The sequence below is a fragment of the Lepisma saccharinum genome, chromosome 3 (assembly GCF_977018435.1).
Source record: "Lepisma saccharinum chromosome 3, izLepSacc3.1, whole genome shotgun sequence".
NCBI classification, from domain to species: domain Eukaryota; kingdom Metazoa; phylum Arthropoda; class Insecta; order Zygentoma; family Lepismatidae; genus Lepisma; species Lepisma saccharinum.
Genome location: NC_139231.1, coordinates 44,048,637 through 44,074,868, shown reverse-complemented (window position 1 = coordinate 44,074,868; position 26,232 = coordinate 44,048,637). Strand labels below are relative to the sequence as shown.

The window sequence follows — 26,232 nt, the reverse complement described above, 5'->3', positions numbered from 1 at the left end:
TCACTCTCTCTGAAAACAAATACAGAAAGGCGCCATGGTACCACTGGCACCACCCGTGTGCACGCCTATCCAGATAACTGTTACCCGTAACAGTTAACCCTTGTCGGGTTAACAACGTTGAACTGTATTTCACTGTTATAACTTATTATTTACTACCTCACTGTTATTGCAGACTTAGTAGAATAACAACGACGGCGAAAATGAGAGAAACAAAGGAACAGCGAAAGAGGCAACACGTAATTAGGCTCCGTAGCTTGGGCTGAGAGAAAATTAACACATATAATATCATAATAGTTTGCTTCCATGTTCACAGATGGTGCTGCTGTTCAGAGCAAAATTTAGCAGCTTATTTTCTCGCAAATATTTTCAACACTTTCACATCAAGGTCATACATATTATGCGTTCGTTTAAGCCAGATTTGATTTTAAATAGTAAATAGATGTGTCATTACAAAAGAGAGAGAAAGAGAAGAAGGAAAGACATGTACCGCAAATTGAAACTTACCTTAATCAATCAAGTTGCTTAAGATTCCTGGAAGTTGTTCAAGAAGCTTGAAAGTTATTGAACGGCCCCAATCCTTACCTAAAATTGAAGAGACAAAAGACATTAGTCCAAAGCATCAATGGGACGCTCTTGAATGTTAAGTATGATTTACACAGCCTACAATAAGGAAGATATACTATGAAATATCTATGTTTTCTTTATACTTAGTCTATTGCACGTCGCTCTGTTTTTATTACTGCATAAACTGCAGACTATTCGTGATGATAAGAAGGGATGGAAAACTATTGAAACAGATGAAAGAACAAAGATGGAGGAATCCTTAGTATCGCTTTGGTGGTCAAGTAAGTTTCCACTAAAGGCACTAGGTTCGTATTTTGGCTAAATCATTTGTATTTCGAAAGGTAAACTATTGGCGACTAAACTATTGGCGACATAATCCATTGTCTAATAAAGGTACTGGACTAAGGTTCAACAAAATTCTCTACTGCACGTGGATTGTCATCAGGCATGAAAATTACCGGAGACTCCCTGCCAAACCTCGAACCCAGCCCTCCAAATATGAAGGTCAACCTTTACATAAAGCAACAATCGGATCCTGATTGCTTCATAGTGAGTTTAAAATAACCCCACTCCATCAAAGGCTAATTAGGATAGGTCCTATAGTTATAATGGAACCCGAACCACTGGAATGAGAACCAGACCGATCTATTTTGCCAAGCCAATTTCTAGACACGTATCTTCAAATATTTTTTCCAGATCTTTTCACAATGCTCGTGCTGATCAAGTTAATGGAGTTAATTCAACATGGCTGTCAATAAATGAAAAAAATATAAATTAAGTAAATTGTTTTACATAAAATACGTATCAAGAAGTTGGGATAGACAAAAAAAACATCTAATTTCCCTGACTTTTTCAACGTTTTGAAAGTTCTTAACAACATTTTCTGACTTTCCCACGAGCTTTCCACTTCTAAGCTGACTTCCTGAACTTCTCAATGACCTTTCAACTTCTACGCCGATATCCTGATTATCCCATGATCTTTTCCACTTCTAAGCCGATATCCTAACTTTCCACAACGTTGCACATCTAAGCCAATTCTTTGACTTTTCCATAATTTTTCGCTAATAAGCCATTTTCCCTGAAATTTACAAAGCTTCCAGGGCAGTCAGAATCCTGAAGAACCTTTGAAGACTGCAACTCGACGTCAGCGATGGTCAGCTGACTCTTTTCAGGTCTGCTCGTGAAGGTGTCCAAGATTATTGAACAATATACTTTATGAAACAACCTTATTTGCGGTAAATCATTACTTATCTGTATCCCATCTCCGTTAAACAATTTTCTAATTATCCCTTATACCTTTACAAGGGAAGCATATCCACTTTACCTGTCAGGATATGTTACGTACGACGTCTTCAATGTAGATATGCATAGAAATCTACCATTAAATTGTGGATTGACGAGGACAAGGTTAATGATGGTTATATTCTAATGCAAACCAATTAAAGCAGACCATTAAATAAATCTTTTTCTCGTACATTTCGGTGCGAGTTAAGACAGAAGGAATTGACAAAACAAAAAGGAAGAATTCATAACTTTTCACGGCAAAACACCCACCGAGATACCAAAAAGTGGGCAGGGCTGGTGAAAAATAGAAAACAAATGAATATCATTATGAGCCGATCAATTATGATCGAAGTTGTGATACGTGTTCAGAAATGTCAGTCCCGTCTCTGTAACGAATTCATAAATTTCCCGCGTGGGGAAAAGAGGTGGGTACGGAAGGAGAAGAGCAATGTTGCAATATGAAGGGAAATACCCCTCAGCGCGGAGAAATTAAAGAAATGGGGTAAAGGGGAGGCAAATTTTAGGGAAACTATTAAATTTCCAAGAAAGTTTTGAATAAATCTGCACTATATATTTAGACTCAAACTCTCTGGAATGTGAAATATGTTTTTTTTTGTTGCGTTATTGAGGGATGGTACAGAAACACACATGACCTTGAAAAATACCGAGACGTGAACGAGACAGAGCTCTTCACAAAACCATACAAGGCTGACAATCCGAAACTGTCGGCCTCTATCGAGATCGCGGTAAACTACAGTGTGTGAAAATTTAAAAGTAATATTCCCTTAATATGCAACTTATTCAGACATACCTAATATATACTAGGGATGGACAGAAAATACGGATAACGGATATCCGGATATCAGATTTTCCGATATCCAATAGAAAGTTATTCGATATCCTATATTTGGCCAACTCTTATATATTCTTATAGATGGTCAGACATGGTTTAAGGCAAATCCCAACTAATTTCTTTAAGGCAAACTGTGAGCTTGTGCAGCGTGGCTACATACGAAAAATTATGATTTGTCATGAGTTCGTAGCGTCGAAACGAGTCGTCAAGCACTGAAAATATTAAGAAAAAGTTGTCTTCGCCTTATTGTCTCCTGTAAGCTGAGAATGTTGGTGCAGTGAAACGCTACATATTTTTCTAGTATCGGTGACACTGCCAAGTCCCTCTTTTGCCTCTGTGAATTAAAGTTTGATTTTGTCATTATTACAGACGATAGTAGTTTCGACTTTTCCAAGATAAAATGGAAAAAAAAGTGAACAAGGGTGAGGAAATTTTGCACCTAGGAAAGGGAAATTATTCTCTGAGGTGATGGCAACACTGCAGAGGACAGAGCATCAAAAAAGATCCAAGCTTGTTTTCGTATTCACGCCGCACGCACGAGCGAACCGAAAGTGAATATTCACCACCTGTGGCGACGGGACCGTGTCCGCACGGATGGACCTGTTACCGTCTCTCCAACCTGGACACTAAGGCTGATTAATGGACCCCTGATTGTATGAATGTCTGAGAAGGGGCACACCCTTCCGAAGCCGGTCACGACGAGGTTTCGTTGGGTGGCCTTCTTACACACCCTCCCCCTCTCCCCTCACTGCTCCCAAGAACGGATCATCATTAAATCCAGAGCCGTCCGTACTCCTTCAAAGCTAACAAGTCATCTGTGATTGGTCCGCGGGAATCGGGGATACATTGCTGGAATTCGACTCCAGAATCAGACAGATCCTTGTATGAGGTGACGCCTAATCCAGGAGAGGTATGAAACCTGATGATATCCGAAACTATGTATTGTATTTGTATAGTCTTGTTATTCTACGTCGCTGTTCTGCTACTTTTGGCTAACCCCAACAACAACGGCGAGGATGAGTGATGATTAGATGGAAGTGAAGGTGGGACACTACCAACAAAGAACACCAGAAACTATGTCTCATGAGATAAATGATGATAACACAAGCCTGCATGGGTTTGAATGACTCACACATGATTGTTCTCTCTGAATAATTTCAGCATGCTAATTCCAAAAATGAAATCCATTTTTACCCATCACCTCTAGTTTTTTCAGAAAATAGCAATATATTAACTGCCTTCATTTCACAATAAAAAGTGTAGTTCCATCACTTCCTCAATAGATGGCTCTGTTTAGATGATGCTAAGATATTGGTTTTCTAGAATACAAATCCTCCAGCTTTGAACTATAAATGCACATAGAATAATAAACATTAAATCTACCTTCTATCTTCGCAAGACACATTAACCTAAAAATTGTAAATTTTGATTACGTAAGTTCCATTTTTAAAAACTCTCATAAAAATTTATTTCACAAAATGTCCAAAACACAATGTTATAATGTAGCGTGTTGATTGAACAGAACTAAATAACGTGGAGAAAAATACTGATGTATGGAAAAAATTGTCATCTCCGTCATCAGCATTCAAAATACTTCCAGAATCACCTATTGGTTTGTAAACAACCGAAATTTCCTTTGTTTAAATTTATTTTATTGCGCTATGTTGTAGGTATAATGGAATGGCGAATATGAGAATTTTGATTGTGAAATTGTGTAAAATCCTAACGTGATAGGAAGAAGTGGACGTCATTTCCTTGATCAGCACTTAAAGTACTTTCAGAATCACTTATTCATTTGGAAACAACCTAAATTTCCCCTGTATAAATTAATTTCGAAGCGTTAGGTAATATTATATAATGTAATGGCGAATGTGAGAATTTTGATTGTGAAATTGTGAAAAATCCTGACAGGATGGGGAAAAAATGGACGTCATTTCCGTGATCAGCATTCAAAATACTTTCAGAGTCACCTCTTGATTTGAAATAGTTTGAATCTTTTTTTAAAAATGCAGGGTGGTGTAATCAATTTCTCTCCAACTATTATATTTCTGGACTGCATTTCATATCACTGTTTATGAGGCTTAGATTGTCCTGGCTCTGATACTCAATTTTGCCTTCCTCTGCTTTCTTCCGATCACCATAGCGTTCGTCTTGTTCACATTTATTTTCGTCCCGAACTGTTCACAGTGTTCATTTCTGCTGGCATGCCATTTACGGTCCTTTCATATCCTGCCAATACATTTCTCTCAAATAAGAGGTTCATTTCGGTCTTATTCAATCATTCGAAGCTTTCAGCATCATACAGAAACTCCATTTGTCTGACGTCAGAGGGATGACCATAGAAAGCCTGGCAGCTAGAATGAATATATAGATCGAACGAAGGAAAAAATAGCCGTGAAATATAAACAAGACAGCAAAAGAATGAGAAACGCCACAGTGGGGGGTAGCGGGGACGGACGGAGAGAGAGCCAGCCAGAAGATTGATTGCGAAACCAGTGATTTACTGAAAGAGCGGACAATACAAAGGCAATCCTGGAGGCTGTTGTTAAAGAAGGGAGAAGGAGGGGGGGAGAGAAGCCAAATAGGTCCGACGTCCGGCATTGTCAAGGGTGGCTCCACAAAGGAAACGCAACAGGTTGTGGTTTGCAAAGAAGGAAGGCCCAAGATGGGGGTAAATATTAGAACAGATTACAGTTCTTTTCCTTCCTCAAAAAGCAATCTTTCACCCATTGCTGTGCTTATAGAGGAAAGTGCTTGGATGGTAGGGGTGAAAATAAATCATACACATTACCTAGCTTTATTCTGTGTTCTCGGATGGACATCTGGAAAGGCTATTAAAACTGATATACTGACATTTATGTAGCAAAGGAAACCAAGGGTTATTTGAAGTCCACTTTATGCTTGGATAGGATTATCAGAGTTGAACATACAGTTAACAGTAGAACCTAATGACGGATCCAGAAGTTGTAGTTGGGTGGAAGCGAATTTCAGTCGGGTACCTCGCCTCACCTAGCATCATCAATTCTAACCTACACGTCCAGTTGTATGTAAATAACACATAGTATTGTGCACAGGAACCAAGCTGACTTCCATGTTTTAGAGATCAGAGCATAGTTTTGCAAATATAGGGGTTTGGGGCTGCAATAGATGGTTATTATTATATGTCGTTATCTTAATTCTTTCCATTGCCAAGGGTAAACTGAAAGATCAGATGCAAGGGGTAAAGTGGATAAACAAATAAAACAAAAATCTATTCTCTCAAAGTGTCTCCCTTTGGAAGCACATTTAATTTCACATTTAAAATTTAAACTGCAGGTTCAGTTCTGATTAGCCTATCGTGAGAATAAAGTGAGCCTAAGTCAAAGTTTGAAAAATATTCTCGAGCCTGTTAAACTTGGTGATACTCGTACTAGTATAAGACCGTAGATTTGAGTCTTCAGACATAAACATAGCTATATACGATAACTGGCAGTTGGGAGGACGATCGCCCATAACGTCCTTCCCGTGACTCCACGCCTGGTATGTCCCAAACCGCTGTGCCTCTATCGTGAATCGAACCCGGTACCTTCATTACACATACCTTAGTAAGTTATACATGCATTCTGGAAGAAATTCAAATTTAACTGTTCAAAAATTATTCGAGGCATATTCTTTAATACTGATTCACAACTGTTGATTTATGTTAACGTCGCAAGTTTGCACGATTAGGTAAATCTCGACAAAGATGATGGCGGAACGATGGTAAGAAAAGGGCAAGGAAATAAGTGAATGCGAGCGTGGATATAATTTAATGCACCATTCTGACATTCGCTTGGAGTGATCCACAAAGAAATTACTGGAAAAAACTGTCAGATGTCCTATGGAAAAAACGATTCAGTGACGACACCAAAGAGAAGTCATATTCCTCCCAAAAGCCACCATGGCTACAAAACAGACAAGACAAATTTGGCAATTAAACGGACGTTGACTAATATAAATAATATCAATGCCCATTCACTAATTTCCAAATCAAATAATTTATATGTCCCATCAGATGGTGTTTCTTGCACCTCTACGAACGTTTCCATTTGTCAATACAGATTATAATTAAATACTAGAAGAGACATAAGTTAGGGGTGATTCCGAGAGAAGAAAAGTCTGGAGGTGCATTTCAGGCAACACGAAGTCGGCATCTGTTCGATACAGACTAAACCGAGACTTCCTATTCGAGTGGATCGTGTCGTTCGTTCAATAATGAAAATTCTTCCTAGATCAATAATAATTTCCTAAGCGGCATTTTCTGATGCAACAAATGGTATTTAATGTACCTATACACATTAGTTTATACAAATATAAATCGTGTTTATGATTTCGAGATTTGAGACCTGACTGAGATGAAATTGAGGAAAGAAATGACCAAATCGATACAAAATCGAAGCATCTAATTCGAGACCGACTCAAAATCGGGACTCGAGCCCGAAATTAATTCGAGACTTTCCATTCGAAAGCAAAGGAATTCAAGAATTTCAGGAAGTCTAAACTTTCAATTCTATACCTACATGTAATCGAAACTTTCAGCGAAACTTTCAATTCGAGACCTACACAATATCTAAACTTTCAATTCGAGACTAACACGAAATCGAAACTTTCAATTCGAGACCTACACGAAATCTAAACTTTCAATTCGAGACCGACACGTAATTGAAACTTTCAATTCGAAACCTACACGAAATCTAAACTTTCAATTAAAAACCTACATAAAATCGAAACTTTCAATTGCAAACCTACACGAAATGGAGACTTCTTATTCGAGACCGACAAGAAATCTATACTTTCTATTAGAAATCGACGAAATCGATACCTTCAATTAGAGACTGATATTGTTGTATATCAAGACGAAATCAAGAACGAGAATATTTGCAATTGGACATGAGACTGAGAAGGAAAGAGCTTGACGAATTACATTATTTACATAAATAAGCCATTGGGATGAAATCCAGCAGGATCGTGTGTTTCATTCTGTTCCACACCAAGTTGTGAAGAATCAAGTATGAATAAACGGTTGATGTCGCTTGAAGTTGAAGCGCATGCAAAAAATATTACAAATCCGTCGATATATTTATGATTAATAAAAAAGAAGAATGCCGGCAACTTAAACTTTGTTTTCTGTAGACGCCCACTAAAAACCTGCTGTAGCATCTGCTCGAAATCGCTTCAGAGGGCCGGAACATTCCGCGTCTTTATGGAATATAGAGAGATATACATTGCGAGCGCTCGGCAATACAACGAAAGATATTTACGTTCCATTCCCAGAATTCCGATTTCCCAATACCGACATTGTGCAGATAGCGGACGCCAATAACGGGAAAGCGCTGTGGATTCTGGGCATGGAAACGGCAATTGTAGCCTTGTAGCAAACGCTGATGCAGCGGTATTCCGAAGAATATATTACACCCCGTTGTATCGTAGCGTGGGATGTGATTTTTGTAGGAAGCTTGTTTCGATGTTCAGTTTTGTTTTTTTATCACGTGGTGAGATTGGCCTAGGGATGGTGCAGAGACTTGGGTAAACTCTTCAAAATGAAAAATTACTTTAGTACAGATCCAGCAATAAGATCTGACGCTGTCGACGAGTTGTCAAAGCAAGCAAAGTGGGCGTGGGCGATGCAATCAGCTGCTTCTCAGGTAATCCTGCCACCGCGTTGCCAAATTGTGCGATGTTCTTCGACCTTCGATGTTGCAACCTCTATATTGAGTACCTATAGTGTTTATATCTTCATAAAGGAATATACCTACATAGAAAAAGCAAACGTAATGTTTAACGTTGTTCAATTTTTATTTTTACAACGAAGCAACGGTGGAAGTTATAAATATAGCAACACGGGGGCACTCGGGCACTGTGGTGACTGACAAATGACTGTCGACTTGGTGAGTTGGTCGCAGTCATTCTCTTCTTGGTACCACTATATGTCATATTCAGTTTTCTCAAGGGGTATCAAACGCGGATAGTTTGAGCAAGTGCAGTGTGGTTGCATAGATTCAGGAGACAATTAAGTTTTAAGAGGTTTTTTTGGTCTCTAGATTCTTTTATTTCTTTTCCATTCTCTGACTTTCTCTCGATTATTTTATTTGCCGTCTCTCACCCATCGCAATATCTTCCGTTCTATCTCCCTCCTCTGTTTCCTTGTTATTCATCTCTCTCTTCTTTTATCTCTTTCCCCTCCATCCCCCTCTCTCTATTCTCTTATTTTCTTTCAATCTCTTACCCCCTCTCTCAACTTCTCTCTTTATCACTTTCTCTGTCTCTCGCATCTCTTATTTATTTCTCTTCCATTCCATCTTTTGCTGCTGTTTATTTCAATTCCTTTCTCACTCCATCGCTTCTTTAGTATTCTTCTTTTATTTTTCCATTGAAATATTTCTTTCCTTCGATGACACATAAACATGGCCCACTCCATTTGACCCCCCCCCCCCGTTTCCATGAAATTATTCTGCTGCTGGTCCCCTTGACTATACTGGAGTAACGAATATATGAATGTGATACTGTATAGTATTCAAATCTTATACCAATGCCATTATGCAATATTTTTTTCTCTTTATCTTTGTTCCTCTCTCCAATTTTTCTCAATTTCTCGATCACACGCTATTTCTTCATCCCACACTCTCATCACCTCTATTAAATCTTCATACTACTGATGTACGAGAATAAAGGTGTGGAAGACATACCCGCAAACAAGACAAACACAATACTATTCTTGTTTACAAGGACTGTTGAAAGAATGTAACAATTACAAAGCCACGTTCTCGTTAGCGCACATATATACTTTATTGGATCCCTGCAGCACCATCTATCAACGACAAAGCGAAACTTAAGGCAAACACATGGGCTTGTAACAAACGCGGCAGAATTCCACTGTCCGAGGAAAGGAAATAAATTCAATTAACTGTGCAACACTGCTGATTTGTTACCTCCATGATTGGTGGTTCGTTTGCTATCCCCCCTTCCTCCTCTCATGGCCTTCCACGTTGTGTGGTATGTCTGAACCTATATATTCTCTCCTACGAGATCCGGTGCTTTCAGCTATCTGCAATTATAAGGGCGGTCCGGCGCAGAATAATTAGCTGTTGAAGGGTTGCAAACTTTACGAGAAAAGCGCTGAGGGGATTATAAATTTTGCGAGTCACGAGTATTACTTTTTCTATGAGAATTGGTAACAGTAGAAGGCATACTTCATACACCGGGGGGGGGGGAGGGGGGGGGGTGATGTGCAGAGTTACGTAAGATACTAAAAACAGTCACACGTTACTGTTGTTGTTACTTTGTCGTACATTTAACTGTTTACGCAAATATCAAATCTGGTCTCTGTACTGTATGTTTTCCCAGTGTATAACATAACATGCACAAGCTTAAAACAACACAACATAACACGTTTCGTCCTGGCAAATGAATCCCTCGGTTCCGAATTTAGCAAGCTAAGTGATGCAAAGTAGCTACCGTTACATTTACTCCCGTAATTTAATAACGAAAGTATGGACACAGTAACACGTTCGTCACCCTCTCTGGGGAAGGTCCCACGGACATAGTGTTGCAGAGACAAGATGACGTGCGGGGGGGGGGGGGGGGTGTTGCTTCGAGCTCGGTCCTTCATGTAGTTAGTTTCGAACGATAATCAGCAACAAAAAAAAACAAACAAAAAAAAAACACCTTTGTTCTAACCATTGTAAATATTATGAGTTTTTAAAAAGATGTAGTTGAAAAATTACGAAATTTGATTTATATAGACCCCCCTTATTCAGTTATGCAGGGGACACCGAAACTCGTACCGCAGCCACAACTCTCGTACCGCAGCCACAACTCTGACTGGTTCCGAAAGGATGTTCACAGTTGGTAACACTGTGCTTGAAGTCAAACGGAAATATTTCGCTGCAAGGCACGCCACCAACACAGACCGTTACATCTTTCTTGTCAATCTAGATACAGCAACAGAGGAAATGTTTGGAATTTGAATATGCTGTTGGGTCTCTTAGCTTTCAATTACCCAGCTGTTACGGTTAAAATCACTGATTATAAGCATTAGTATACAATTAGGGAGAAAATTGCGTAGATCAACATCTGCATCAAATTACCTTAAAAACCTTGCTTTATGTAATGCAATCCTATCGCATTCCATTGCGAGTTTACGCTGACGTCTTAGTAAATATCCTTCGCCCCCTAGCAGCCGGGAGTACACACGAGCTAAGCGGGTTGCAAGTATTACAGGATAAATATCAGAACTTCCCGCAACCTGCAAATCTGCGGTCAAGGTTGGAACGTTGGGAAACAATATATTTCTGACCGCAAGGGGCTGCCGAGATAGCAATTATTGAAATAGTTCTCATATTTATCCTACGAAACAGCTATGCACAAGAGTCGGTTATTTCGGTCTCGCTGTACTGCAGAAACTAATAAACAAGAAACTGGGCTTTACATTCCACAGCAAAAGTATAAAGCTCAGTAAGGCTCATTTTCCGATGTCATCATGAGCAAAACTCGACCTTAAGCTATCCTCACGCCAGTCTTAAAAATGGACGGTAGAAAACTTGGTTATTTCTCAGCTTAGAGAAGGCAAACAGAGAAAAAGATAAAGAAAATAAAGCCTAGTTAGAGTTTCTCCACTGATTTCATCCCTCGCAGACAAAAAAGGAAACACCGTGTTTCCTCCAAGATGAACATTGTTGACATAGGACTTGTTATAAACTTACGCACACACCGTGCTCTGCGAATCCACCCCTTCCCTCCCTCTCGTGCCAGCCTGGATTATGGAGGAGGGGGTTATATCCGCTGCTTGACCACCAGAATCAACAAACTGCTCCTGAGTCTAAAGATAACACGGAGGAGGATGCGTCTAAAACGACGACATGGTCGTTGTTTTTCCCCTCTCTTGTGTTCCTGGAAATCTTCCTCAGAACAGCTTAAAACAAGGAACGTAAAGAGAGACGAAAAAACCGCGATGTCTGGTACAGCACGTTCAAACTCGGAAAACAGCATGGAGACTACTTAAAGAGAAAGCACCAAGGCCAACACACGAGGAAAGTGTTCATAAGAACCGGCCAATAGATGGGGACACTATATTTACTTGTCAACCAACTCCGTGGGAAACGGTCGTTGAAGCTCATGTCGCGGTGATGTACTCATGGCTGCCTATAGTAGCAGGATATAAACAAGAGTTTTAAGGAGAGGAAAAAGCGAGGATATTCCGCGTACGAGTTTCGATGTGCACACAGAGTTTAGGTATCGCTCGAGTAGTAGCTGACCTCCGTGGCGGAGTGGTTAGCACAGCGAACTACAATGACAAGGGTCCCGGGTTCAAATCCAGGTCTGGCCATGGATGTTCCTTGTGAGTGTCCCTTCGTAAAATGTCATCATACCATCACTCATGCCGACTCCGAGGCGAAGTGGATTTCACAGCGCGCTACGACGACAGGGGTTCCGGATTCGAATCAAGGCATGGGCATGGTTGTTCTTCATGAATGTCAGCTGATCAAATCAAATCAGCCACGTAAAACAAAACAAATCAATCGGGACTTTCCCGATGGCGTCGTCGCCTTGTAATCAAGGGTTCGATACTCGGAGGAGGCACATTGCACAGTAATTCAGATCCCACTTTAAACTGTAGGTCCAGCCCCGATTAGCCTTACTGTGCATAAAGTGGACTTAAAACACCAACTCAACCAATCAATTAAAACAAATCAATCAAGAATTAGTAAACCAGAAGATATTTGAAAAGCAAAATGTGTTACTTATCCAGATATACCAAACGGATATCTACGTGATAATATATTTTCGTTTCTTGCGATTGCCAAGTAACAATCATAACCTTGTGAAGTGTGGTTGTATACATTCAGAATACAATTTTGTTTCCCGAGGACTCATAGCGTCAAAACGAGGTGTCAAACAGAGAAAGGTTATTAACAAAAGTAGTTTGCCATAATGGCTTCTCCAACGCCAGAGGTAATTGGTTCGAATCCCGGTCTGGGCATGGGTGTTCTTTGTGACTGTCTCTTCATCAATTTCATCATATTGCCACTCATCCCCATCTTCGCGATTAGCCAAGAGTGGGAGAAATATGAACTAAATAAACCAAATCAATTAATCAATGTTAATGGCCTCTACGTATATGCTGTGAACGTGTGTGCGCTGACACGTTGTGTGATGTACTTCGCGACTCTATACGAGAAAGAGACACACCTCCACATAGAGAAATCGAGATTTGATTCCGCCAAATCTTGTCTTGTCTCGATACCAGCTCTAAGCTTACCCACGACCAGCGTGGTAAATGAAAGGTACCTTGAAATAAAAATTAGAGTCGACGCCTCGTCGCCACTTCAAGCAGCGTGAAAAAGGAGCGCGCAAAAGCTCCCGTCATCCATTAGGTGCGTCGATTGTTATCGATGTCCCTTCAAGAGCAACATCCTCGCATTCTTCCACCCCTCTCATGCATGTGCAAAACGCTCCTTCCATGGCCCGACGACCACCTCATCACCGTCCCTGTGTCGGCGCATCTTCCGCAGGTGACCGGGGCAAAATTCAGAAACCAATCATGCAAACGTATCGACCGGGTATCCTGAATGGACGTCTTCCCGGCATACAAATGAGGTGAGACCGTCATTCGTTGCAGAACACGCTCCCCTCGCACTGTTGCCACTTCAACAATGGAAAAAAACGCATATATTTCGCGAACAAACCGCAGCTGCCGCTACGGGAGGGTATATATTAGCATTGTAAACGGAGCATGTACGTTGGACCTGCGTTTGCAGCATCGATACTTTAGGCAAATTTCTGTGTAAGCTATGCCTTATATATGGTTGATTAGCTAGTTCCCTATTTGTGTCGTTGGATTCATAGCAGAAAAGGTCCATGGACAGTTCTTGGACCAAGTTCCATATGCAGGATTTTGATGGGAGGAGCTAATGAAAAGAACGAAAACTCTAAATTCCGGTAAATGTTGTTTGATTTAAACCTACAACCTCTTGTGTCTAAACTATGGCTGAGCCGATGCCGATGTATCGGTATCGTAAAGTATCGGTTGGAATTTGTTTATCGATACCGGCCGATACTTTTCTGGGATTTTGGTCTTTCACGGATTCCGCAAAAAATGCCTCGGGATAATTTCGCAGAGTCCAATTATCCTAGAAATTATATAAAATTCGAAGTATATTTTTATTTTGCACCAGTTTTGTATAAAACAACTGAATTTGGTAATATCATGAATGTAAGTTAATAATCTGATGTAACTCTTGATTATTTTGTGTGAAACAACTGCGTTTGGTAATAACATGATATGTAAGTTAATAATCTGATGTAATTCATGATTGTTTTGTGTGAAACAACTGAATTTGGTAATAACATACGTAAGTTATTAATCTGATGTAATTCATGATTGTTTTGTGTGAAACAACTGATTTTGGTAATAACATGATGTGTAAGTTAATAATCTGATGTAATTCTTGATTATTTTAACGCAAAAGAGTTGGAAAATTTATACATAAAATTAGAGTGGAATACTTACACAAATATTAACCTATATTTTACAAATCTTTCAATTATGTCAATTTTCAGGTATCGTTATCGGTGGCATTTCTATCTTCATAATAACATGTAATTGGCAACTGTGTTTCTGTAACGTGTTGTTGTATACATGCAGGATAAAAACAATTTTTCAATGGCACATAGGGTCGAAACGAGGCCTCAACGAAAAAAGAAAACATTATTGAGAACATCTCTTGGTATTCACATCCTCTACTCCTGTGTGAAAGTGAGGTTTTGTTCTCTGTTGGCGGTACCCTTTCTCTGTGTGGCTGCCTCAGTGGTAGATCATACGCACAGAACTTAAAATATGTCACAAGAATCTCGACTCCAGTAATACATTAAAGTGCACAAAATGCCAATGGGGCATCAAAATATAATCAGAAATACATAAAAGGGTACAAGGGTACACTTATCAGCTTCTGGTCTTTGTGATGCAATCATTTCAAAGAAACCAAAATTACACGTTTAACTTGGTCCATAGATGCACCGAAAGTGCATGAACCTTGATTTCATGCATTCAGAGTTCTGCCAATAAAGGTTCCGAGTTCGAGTCTCACCTTAAGAATGAGCTGTTCCTTTGTTTCTCTTTATGGCTTGGCATACATGTCATGAATTCGAACATAGAACCACTTCTTTCACAGTGTGTTAACGTAACAATTCCGCCAAAAAGTCGTTTCTGTCTACCCCTTCATGTAATTCCTCTGCTGATTGATTGACTGAAATGAGAATTTTGGGGCTTCAGCGCTTAGGTTATTTGCAACCCGCAGCCCCTTACCGTAACTAAAATCTAAACGTGTCTCTGAGTTTAGTCCTTACCTAGGTTAAAAGCTGAGGCTGTATAGGGGTGCCCAGCACATATAAGGGCAGAACATAGCCCTACAGAGAATTATATTGAGTAGGCCCAGACGCCAGAGCCTCGTTGGCCCTTCAAGACTGCAGTTACCGGGGTGTACTACGTTGTAGTGAGGTTGACCTTTGTGCGCCTTCTCAAAAAGTCACCCCTTGCACCTCCTACGCTAACACTTAGATAAGAATTTTAGGTAAGGGCTATTTTCCGCATACATTAAAGAGTGCAAAATGATCGTATGTGTCGAAGCACGCAACAATTTTTTAATTAATTAATTCCATCAGCGCATTTTCATTCGTGAATTCCTCACATTCGTGAGACTTCGCCATTGCAGCGAATCTCCCTCCAAAGGACAATCGGAGACCTAAGGAGCGAAGATAAGCACACGAGTACAACAAATGGAAGACCCCAACTCGAAGCACTCAGCGGTGGAGAAATGAGGTGGGGGAAACAGAAGGAGAATTGTGGAAAGAGTTCGACTGGAAATAACAAAGTTGTAATGGGAGGGAAATTTCCCGAAGTTGCTCGAAAAGACCGAGAAAGAATCAAGACAAGGAATCGTACCGTGAACTTCTTTTGGGGAAGGGCAGAGGGAAAATAGAAAGCCTTCCTCTTAAGAACAAAGTTTCCTCCCCTCAGCTTTTGATAGTTATGGACAACTTTCTACTGGGCACTTACCTCTTTCCTCACATCACGACCTTAGGTTTTTGGGATTATCTACATTTACTCATCACTTTCTCCTTCAATCATATATTTCATACGCAGATGATACAACCGCAAAAGACTATCCACACGATGGAATAAATGTGTCGTAAAATATCGGAATACAAGAGTCGTGTAAAGCTTGTTTTTCACGAACTCAAGAAGGAAACTCCAGTACACCAGGAGCTAACGCGAATAAATACCTGCGATGGTGCATGAAAGATGAAACAAAGTCTAAGAATCAGAGCGAAAGAAATAAACCCGGAAAGGATTAAAAACGAGGTGAATGAGAATGAGTACAAATAAGAAGGATAATCAATTACGGGAATAACTGGGAGAACTGCGAAAGAAAGGAAGCAAGAAGAGACACACAATGAATAACCACGATGAAGTATCTATAGGAAGAAGAGATATGATTTAGACGGTCCATGTGTTTGTGTAAATATTTCGATCATCAACGTATACACGGTAGAGAATCATTCACGGATTTAGAGGATGAGACATGGAGAGACTTGAACCCAGCGACTCCGAGCATTACCTTCTCTATCTGAAAGCCTAATGGCATGCTCCGGTCACGTGACTAAGCGTCAGCAACTGGAGGCGAGATAGCCGCCATGTTTTATTTGCTTCTTGGGAATCAATGTTGGGCCTTTTTAGTGAATATGGAATCGTAATGCAAATATGAACTGTAATCGAGTTTAATTGACGTGTAAATATGCTTAAATGTACAAGAGGTATAGGGTATATGTGTTGTGTGTTCAATTGCAGAGGCAATTATGATAAAAAAGTTAAGAGTAACGATCACATTTCTTCAAGATGTTGCTGAAAATCAGAAATGTGTAGGGCAATTCCATGTGATTCGGTCCCTACGAAAAAAAATTAAGTAACAAAGGTTTTATACTCATGAATAAATAACAGAAATAGTTCATGATGTAAAGATTTCATGTGTCCGGAATAGGCATCTAATATACTCTTAGATTTGGTCAAGTTTTATCTTTTGTCAACAATTTTTTTTAGAAATATCAAATAATTTACCCTGAATTACAAACGTTGGTTAACGTTAACATGCGTTGTTGCTTATGATTGCAAAATAATTTGTTTCAAGATTTAGTCAACGTTTAAAATATTACGGTCATGTCTACCAAAGCAGTTTGTTAGTGTAAATGTTATGTAAGCATTCGGTAACATATTGATATACACAAATTTTCAGTTTCAAAATATGCATAATGGAAGATAGCTATACAACTGGGTCAAAATTGATACGTGTGTACATTTACATTCTTATTTTACCCCGCTTTTATGTTTCTTTAGGCTAATCGGAGGCTAATGGAAGATACGTTATGCATTCAAAAACAAGGGTACGATGTGTAATAAGAACTTCGATGAATTATTCGTGTGAAAAATTATCCAAGAATATATTACTTATGTTTCAAACACAAATGTTTTCACACAGAAAGCATTTTATTACCTAGCTATGTTAATATGAACTACAATATTATAAAATTGTTTCATGTAAACGTTTTTTTTTTAACATTTTTGTCTTTGTGAAGCTTCGATGTTCGTAATTTTGATTATTAAATCAGTGATAATGTTTATTGTTTCATAATTTATTAACATTCTTCACGATTTTATTAACAGAGTGTAAACACAGTGTAAGGAAATATTCCGAAGGTTTATTTTCCAAATGAACGCTAAGATCGAAATATTAATCTGCTTCTTTTTTTCCAATGAAAACTCTTAAGTTATTGTCACAGATCTTACTAACAACAATGAAAAGATTCAATTTGTTTATTATCTTTCGTTCAATAAAGTCAAAAGGTCTAAATTACAAAGTGACAAATGATTTAGGTTTAGTCTTTATTCACAGAAATGTATACACGAATATCTGCATTATCTGGTTAATTAATTTTTGGTAAAGTTAAAGAAAATTTAAATGATTAGGTAACTTGGCAAGTTTACGGTCAACCTAAAATGCGTGGTTTTGATTTAATCCATTGATTTTTACATAGAAAAGTTCATACAAAAGCTGTAACGAGTTTTACTGTAGCTGACAAATATTCCGGATAATATTTTTTAAAGAAATACAATGTTTAAATTCTTCTGCCAGGAGGTTTCTAACGGTTTTCAACTCTTTCTTCGTGCTAGGGTAGGATTTTTTGTGGTAGCCATAGTAACTTCCTGAATAGAAATTTTGGTGTAAATGACAAAATTTATATTCATAAAAGAAATAAATATACTTTAATTCTCTACGATAAAAATACGACAAAGGGTTTACAGTGTTAAGACGATCGCCTCCAGATGATGACGTCTTGACTGAGCGCTGCGGTCTGAACCTCAAGATGGTCTTGCTCCGAGCCGAAGCAGTCCACCCAGTAGCGCATCTGAACGCCATGAAGTAGGCCGGAGTTCGATTCCCAGGGTGGGTAAGATCAAGCCGGAATTTTTTCGACAATATCGCCGCTGGGTTCACCCGGCTGTGGATACTTAGGGACCACCCTGAGAGGCAAAAGCAGTGGCACACGGTGTACTGCTTCAAGTATGGTCGAGATTGAGTATGTTTGGGGCTCTCCCTCTCCCACAGGTCTCGTGTACAGTCACCGGCAATAAAAGTGGGACACCTAGATCCTGAAATACTTGCTTCTCTACAAGGCGTTATGTGTGTTGCCTAAATCTACGTCGAAAAGTGGATTTTAATAGTAAATTTTCAATGGCACAGCCGTAGAGTTAGGAAACACTCCTAACGCCTTGCAGCGCAGAGAGTATTTATTTTCTAGGTGGCCCAATTTTATTGCCGGTGTGTGTACTTTCATGGTGTAATTTATTGCACGCACACAAACACACGCACACGTATGTACGGGTGGTCCCACACTGTTTTTTTATTTTTTTATCTCGAGGTGTTTTTAACTCCAGGTTTCCGCCAGAATAAATCCTAGGATAGCACATAAACTACCATTTAAGTTCCTCGAAGTTTTCTTTAAATCCTCTTTATGTTCAGATAAATTAATCGGGCCCACATCTACAGTTTACCGTCGGATCCAAACCATTGTGTAATGTGCCTCTACCGGTGGTCGAATCCTGGTCCCCTTCCACCACTTCTCCATCCACAGGCCCACATGATAATACGAAAGGGCAACTAAAGAGAATGAAGGATATTTGTGATCCTAAATAACAGTAACCTCATAATGTACTCTCTTTACAACACCGCTCTTCTTGAGATGAAGAAAAGGGAGGGTGATATCATTTCACGGTCGATGGACAATTCCCATCCCATCAACAGTCGCTCTCCCTCCGACACCCGAAAACTTAGGTAGCTGCCATCGAGTGTCGTGGAATCGATTCTTTCACAGGCCTCCTCCTCTACGATTTAAGAGCTTTTGGGGGAGGAGGAATGGATCTCCCGTCGCGTGGAAATGCTTGAGGCGTGCTTATCTGTCGTCCAACAAGCTGTGCATCAGGCTCTAATTTGCCTGTGTAGAGACGAATAGACTGGATGAGTAGAGTAAATTACAGACAGTAATCGCATTAAGATCGCCTCTAAACAGCCTAACACACGAACCGTTACCCATTTTCGTTGTAGGCCACTGTTTAAAAGCATCTGCCAGTTCCCGGCTGCTCGTCGACGGTATTCTATGTTTTTAGCTGAAGAGGATTATATCTCTACAGTTATGCTCTATGATTAAAATTGTCGAGTCCTAAACACTTCAACATTTTCCCTACTTTCTGATCATAACTGGAAAAGGATAACTCGGCAACTGTTTTCTATGTTTATATCTGGAGAGGATGATGACTCTTCAATGTTCTCCCTGTGTTCAAAATTGGAGAGGACTTTTTTCCCTGTTTTATAATAATAACTCAAAAAATACAACTCGACAAATGTTTTCCATGTTTATAGATAAAGAGGATGAAAAACTCTTCAATGGTTCACTGTTTTATAATCATTACTGGACAACTGCTTTCTATGTTTGTAGTGGAGTGGATGATAACTCTTCAATGGTTACCTGTATTCAAAATTGAAGAGCAAAAATATTCTTTAGCATTTTTCCAATTTTATGATTGTAATTGGAAAAGGACAACTCGACAAATGTTTTCCATGTTTATAGCTGGAAGGATGATAACTCTTCAATGGTTCCCTGTGTTCAAAATTGGAGAGGCTTAAAGTCCTCAACATATTCCCCATTTTATAATCGTAACTGGAAGGGACAACTCTGCAATTGCTTATATATTTATATCTTATGACATTCCCACGTATTTTGCGTCTATATAGGAAGCAAATTACGTGCGAACATCGTACCATGCAGTGGAAAGTTAGACTGCGCCCCTATTTTCCTAGAACCATACAACTACGTACCTAGTGAGAGCAATACACCATATCAAGTAATTGTAAATTGCAAGCAAAAGTATATTTTCCATCTCATGTTAATTACAACCAAAGCATTAACAAGTAAATATTAATTACTAATAACAATAATTCTAACATCATTAACGTTTCTATAAATAACCAGTAAATAACGTTGACTTCTTGGCACCTAAATTAAGTGTTCAACCCCCTGTATATGTTGAAATAAGACGATATTAATTCTTTACATTAAGACACGTAATATTATCGGTCATACAAAAAAGCTATGGAAGTTTAGTTTTAAAAAAATAAAAAATAAACCCCCCATTTTAAGTATGTTAATTTTAGCCCTACTGGCCTATAAATAGACTAACTCGGATTAAGTTATTCATTAATTCATAGTTAAATTGAAATATTTAACTGTAGTATAAATTTGCCAAGTGTGTGTGTGTGTGTGTGTGTGTGTGTGTGTGTAGCTTCGCTACCCGAGACCAAGTGGGCGAGCGATTCTCCTGGCTCGGACACGAGGCCTCGATATTACGTAGCGTGACGTCAGAGCATGTGATGTAGCGCTGCCAAGTTTATCGTACAGTTATGAAATGGTGTGTTGATAATCTGGAGAGGATTATAACTCAACAATTGTCCCCTTCGTTCACAATTGAAGAGCTTTAAAGACTTCAACATGTTGCCCATGTTATGATCATAATTGGAAAGGACAACAATTCGACAACTGCATTCTATTTTTACAGTTGGGGAGCATTACAATTGTTTCCTCTAATCGGAGAGCTTTCAACTACTCAACATTACCCCTATGATCACAATTGAAGAGGATTACAACGTGACAACTACTTCCCACATGATTAGCGGGAGAGCACTATAACCCTGGAACCATTTCCTATAATCACATTTGAAAAAACTTACAACTCTTCATCTATTCATCAAATGTTCATAGCACGAGAGCACTGCACTATAACTGTACAACTCTGCTTTCTATTTATAAATTGATTGTTCTACAATTCTTCAAGTTTTAACCAAAGTTCATAATTGAAGAGCACTAAAACTTTTATAAATGGAGAAAAATGTAATTCTACAATTATTATCTGTATTCATATTTGGAGATTGCTACAACTAACTTTTCTCTCTATCTTTATAATTGGAGAGCACTAAAACTCGAAAACTGTTTTCCCCTTGCTCAGGGCAGAAACTACAAAACTCTACAATTATTCCCTACACGGGGAACCCTACAACTCTTCATTTTTTTCTCTCTATGTTCGTAATTGGAGAGCACTGCACCTCGACGAAAAAAGCAATGTTGTATGCCGCAGATATTAATATATTTTGCTAATACTGAGTAAAAGTAGACAGGGGAAGTGTAGGAAACAGGGAGAAGGGAGAGGGAATACGTGTAACTTCTCCTGCCTCTAGTTTATTCGCAATAGGGAGACGGCGTAATGACGTCGGTAGCTTACGGGAAAGGCATGTTAACACATCGCAGTAGCTTCTCTCTTTTTTTAATTGGCAGGAATGTTTTGCCAACCAATGAACACGCAAACAGGCATTTCGCGTACCGAGGCACCTTATTGAATAACTCATTAACCCCTGCACTCAAAGGGGGAGCGGGGGGCGGGGAAGAGGGCGAGGGACGGATCCGGAATGGAAATGGGGTGATAAATCACTTGTAGGGGAACTTGCTTTGAACGTTTAGAGTTTTTGCGGTCACAAGATGCCTTCAGAGGGCAGACGAAGCTTGAATTCTTTCAGAAGAAGCTCCAATGCTTCTTTAGAATTTAGCCGTGTAATGGAATTATTGAAATACAAAATGGAAATTGTAAATTTCACAGTTTCTGGCTAAATATAATTTCGCGTTTGTACCACTGTCTCTCAGTAGCGAGTATAAGTATAATAGAATGATCATAGGCGAAACTATTAAAACACCTTGAAGTCAGGACCTTTGAGAGATCAAATGCAGGCATGCTAATGCTGCATGTGGGCTCGCAGCAGTGTGAAACATTGATGCTAATTGGTTCATTCCCAAGTGATACATTTAGTGTGTTCCTTTTCACTTGGACGTGATAGTTCCCTTCCTGTACTACAGTGACGAGTACACTCCTCTCGCAGGAGGATACTAACAGCCCCATTCCCCTGCAGTAGAGAAATTTACACTAAGCATCCCTTCACCTAAGAATTTCCATTAATTCTTAGTTTTGTGTACTAACAAGTGATCTCAGCATGTTCTAAATGTGTGAAATGTACTATAAATGATTAAAAATAATTTCTAGAATGCACTTACACACTTGTAGAATATTTTAATATTTACAATCTTTCCATCACTTTTTCAGCAATTCAAACACTCCTGAAACACATTAAATACGAAGTGCTTCAAGAAAGTGTTTGAAAAGCGAAATATGTTTTGCAGTGGATAAATGTATTGGAACTTTTCCCTTGCAGGTATGCAACCCCCATGAAGGAGAAAAGGAAAAAAAAACCTGACACACATAAACGTGTCATCATATACACTAAAGATGCATCAAATTTTTTTACTCCAACGACACGTTTTGGTGCATCAAACGAAATATTCACTTTAATGTGTCATTTGACACATTTATTTTGATGCATTTAGGTGCATATTTCAGTTTGATGCATTTTAGTGAATCATTTGACACATTTATTTTGATGCATTTAGGTGGATCTTTCAGTTTGATGCATTTTTAATGTGTCATTGGAGTCAAAAAAGAGATGCACTTTTGTGTGTCAATTGACACACTTTGAGTTCTGTGTGATAAAGACAAATATTTCTCCTCAAGGAGCTATGGTCAAGCAAAAACATATAGAAATGGGGAGGAAAATAGCCTATTTGATATAGGATAAGACTCATCTCTCCCCCTAACACCATCACGCAAAAACCTGAATGATCGCTACAGTCTAACGATTTTTCTTTTTCGTAAATTTCTGTTATTTTACTTCCATTTTGCCACTTATTGTGTTAATCACGACGATAAACTGGATGCTGAGACAAACACAAAACCTTAACGAACAATCAACGATTTAACCAGGGCTCGATCCTGGAACCCGAGGCTTCAGCCAACAAGGCCAGTTCAAGCTACGAGTTTCTCATCGTCAGCTAAAAATACCATCCAACCCCCACCCCAAGTGTAGGACGTTAATCCGCCACTGTTTCTGGGAGAGTGGATACAATGCATTCCGCATTCCATCGTTCCAAACACTCGCATGACCTTACTCTGAGAATCGTTATTGAATGTAAGAACCCACACTCTTCTCTTTTTCGTTATCTCATAATTCATGTCCTTCCCCAAAGATTCAAGCCTCAGTACGCCTCTGTCAGCGCTTCCATTCGTCCTTTGCCAGATGGTTTATGGAAGCATAAATTTTTGCTTGGGCGCTAAAGGAAATCCATCTGCTTTTTCTCCTGTGCCTCTTTTTCTTTCATGTTCTCGCAGACTGCTTCGCCTTCTTTAGTTCGCCCTGTCTATGTCCACTTCTCAAGCCGCAGGTGATTGTCAACCTTTTGGCACGGTTCCCGGTCCTTTCCAGTGTCGACGCAGCAGAAGGACACTGCTGCCTTTGCAAATAGCGCAGTAAAATGAATGGTCCAGCAGCGACGTGGCTGGTCTCTGTGCTTCAGATCTATAGTTTCATCACATTTATCCTCAGAGGCATGCAGCCTGTCGATTGTGCGAGGTTTCGGACCCTCTCCGTGCAAGACGCTCCCCTACACGAGCGTCTTCATTCGCATGTGTTCGGTGAACTGCTCGGTTCGTGAACTTAGCCGAAGAGCCCCGAATATAGGCGAAAGACGAGAGAGTTGCCGTCACAGGCACGAGCAACGGCGCGAAATATAACCTCTGACAAAGTTTGGTGAATGATCCTGAATATCGAAAGTAGACGAATTCTTAATGAAACCTACCTTACTGTCCTTCGAAGTAGTCCCCTCCCATGGCTATGCACCATTGAGAACGGCTATACATGTCTTGGAAACTTTTAGAAAAGTCTTCTTTCGGGATGGTGTTCAAGACCCTCGTCACGTTCCGTTGGATATTCGGAATATCCTCAAATCTCTGACCTTTAAAAGCGATTTTGAGGCGTGGGAAGAGAAAGAAATCTGGAGGATTCAGATCCAAATTTCTTGCAATGCATTGCTACAGAGGATGAGAGCTGGTGTGTGAGGTACGACCCTGAAACGAAACGCCAAAGCATGGAATGGCGTTCTCCTGCATCACCCCGTCGGATGAAGGCCAAGGCGGAAAAATTGTTGTTCCCTCCGGCAGGAATTCCTTGTGGATCATGCCATCACTGTCAAAGAAAGTGATAAGCATCGTCTTGATGCGTGAGTTTTACGCCTTGACCTTCTTCCGACGGGGTGATGCAGGAGGACGCCATTCCATGCTTTGGCGTTTCGTTTCAGGGTCGTACCTCACACACCAGCTCTCATCCTCTGTACGTAGCAATGCATTGCAAGAAATTTGGATCTGAATCCTCCAGATTTCTTTCTCTTCCCCCGCCTCAAAATCGCTTTTAAAGGTCAGAGATTTGAGGATATTCCGAATATCCAACGGAACGTGACGAGGGTCTTGAACACCATCCCGAAAGAAGACTTTTCTAAAAGTTTCCAGGACATGTAAAGCCGTTTTCAATGGTGCATAGCCATGGGAGGGGACTACTTCGAAGGACAGTAAGGTAGGTTTCATTAAGAATTCGTCTACTTTCGATATTCAGGATCATTGACCGAACTTTATTGTCAGAGGTTGTATGACGAATGGAAGTTGAGAGATACCCAGCGATCTCAAAAATCCCTTCGGAACTTGACACCATCAAACCACACAACCCAAAACGAGCCGAATGATTACGTCACAGCAACAGATGATGAAAAGACAAGAAGTGAGTGGAACGGTTACGCCACGCCGAGTAATGCCAAAGTGCCTAAACTGAGCAAGTTATCCCGCGAACATTTGACGAAATGATCCGAAGTGAATCGAATGGGTTCGTCACTTTGCAGATGACGAAACAACGCGAAGTGAACCGAATGGCTACATCACACCGACAAGTAACGAAAGTTAAGCCAGCCTTTTTATGCACACAGACGATATTATGGAACAGAGTAAAGGAAACACATAATGGTGTAACAAATAAAAGATCATTCACATCTGGATAAACTCATCCAAATTATTTACTACAATAGTCCCTCAAAAGTACTTTGCTCTTTGTCCAGTTCTTTACACAGCAAAACTTTTATGTTCACTTTTCCTGTATCCTCGATTTCCTTTCCTCTATCCTTCCAACTTCAAAAATTATCTCTAAGGCTCCTTCCTCATTGTGAATTCTCTACCGCTTATAAGTTCGCAAGACATTCTGAACATTCTGGAAGAAAAATATGCAAATTTCACTGAAGTTTACTGAAACACCCTGTAGCCAATTTCGTGGTTTGACGAATTCCCGATTCATCTCGGAGGCAACGCTTCTGTGCAAAACTCATCTCGAGACTTCCCCGCTCAGGAAATGAACCCGAGCTCCTGAACAGGATGGACTTAACGATAAATAGAACTACACGGCAGCTCGTGGTGACTCCTTGTTAACGGGTTGCATAAACATGGGAGTGAAAAGCCCGGATCTGGGAATCGGGAGGGATGTAAGTAGATTTAGTCGCGGTACGTGACTTGGGGTTTTACGAGCCTATTGGTCTCCGCTCGCAGGGCAGGTCCCCAGCCATGCTGAAAGCGATGATAGCTGGGTTCACGGCTAAGAATACGTGACCGCACAGAACCGACCTCACAATGCGCTTTATTTTTTTTTCTCACCGTGAGAGAGCCCTGGATCAGTGGCGTACCGAGAGTGTGGAAAGTGCCAGGGATAAAAAAATAGCCCTGAGTGACGCAGCAGAAAACGTTGGGAAGGGGTTCTTTTCTAGGATTCAGGGCACGATTCTGGAAAGGGAACCTTTTCCTGATTTAACAAACGAGCTTTAGGCGTATTAGCGGGGAAAAAGAGACACGAACAAGTTTGTTTTTTTAATTCATTTTATGCAGAGGAAAGGCTAATCGGGACTGGACCTACAGTTTAAAGTGGGATCGTGTGCCTCCACCG

At 39.9% G+C, this 26,232-nt stretch overlaps 1 protein-coding gene across 2 annotated transcripts in view; it reads right to left on the bottom strand.

Moving 5' to 3' along the window:
• Positions 1 to 26,232, bottom strand: part of Sema2a (Semaphorin 2a) — a 1,542,453-nt gene that overhangs the window by 1,027,187 nt on the left and 489,034 nt on the right. For both annotated transcript variants that reach the window (XM_083118491.1, XM_083118494.1), the window contains exon 3: positions 505 to 582. The gene's annotated coding sequence lies outside the window, so the exon portion shown is untranslated. The remainder of the gene's footprint in view (positions 1 to 504; positions 583 to 26,232) is intronic.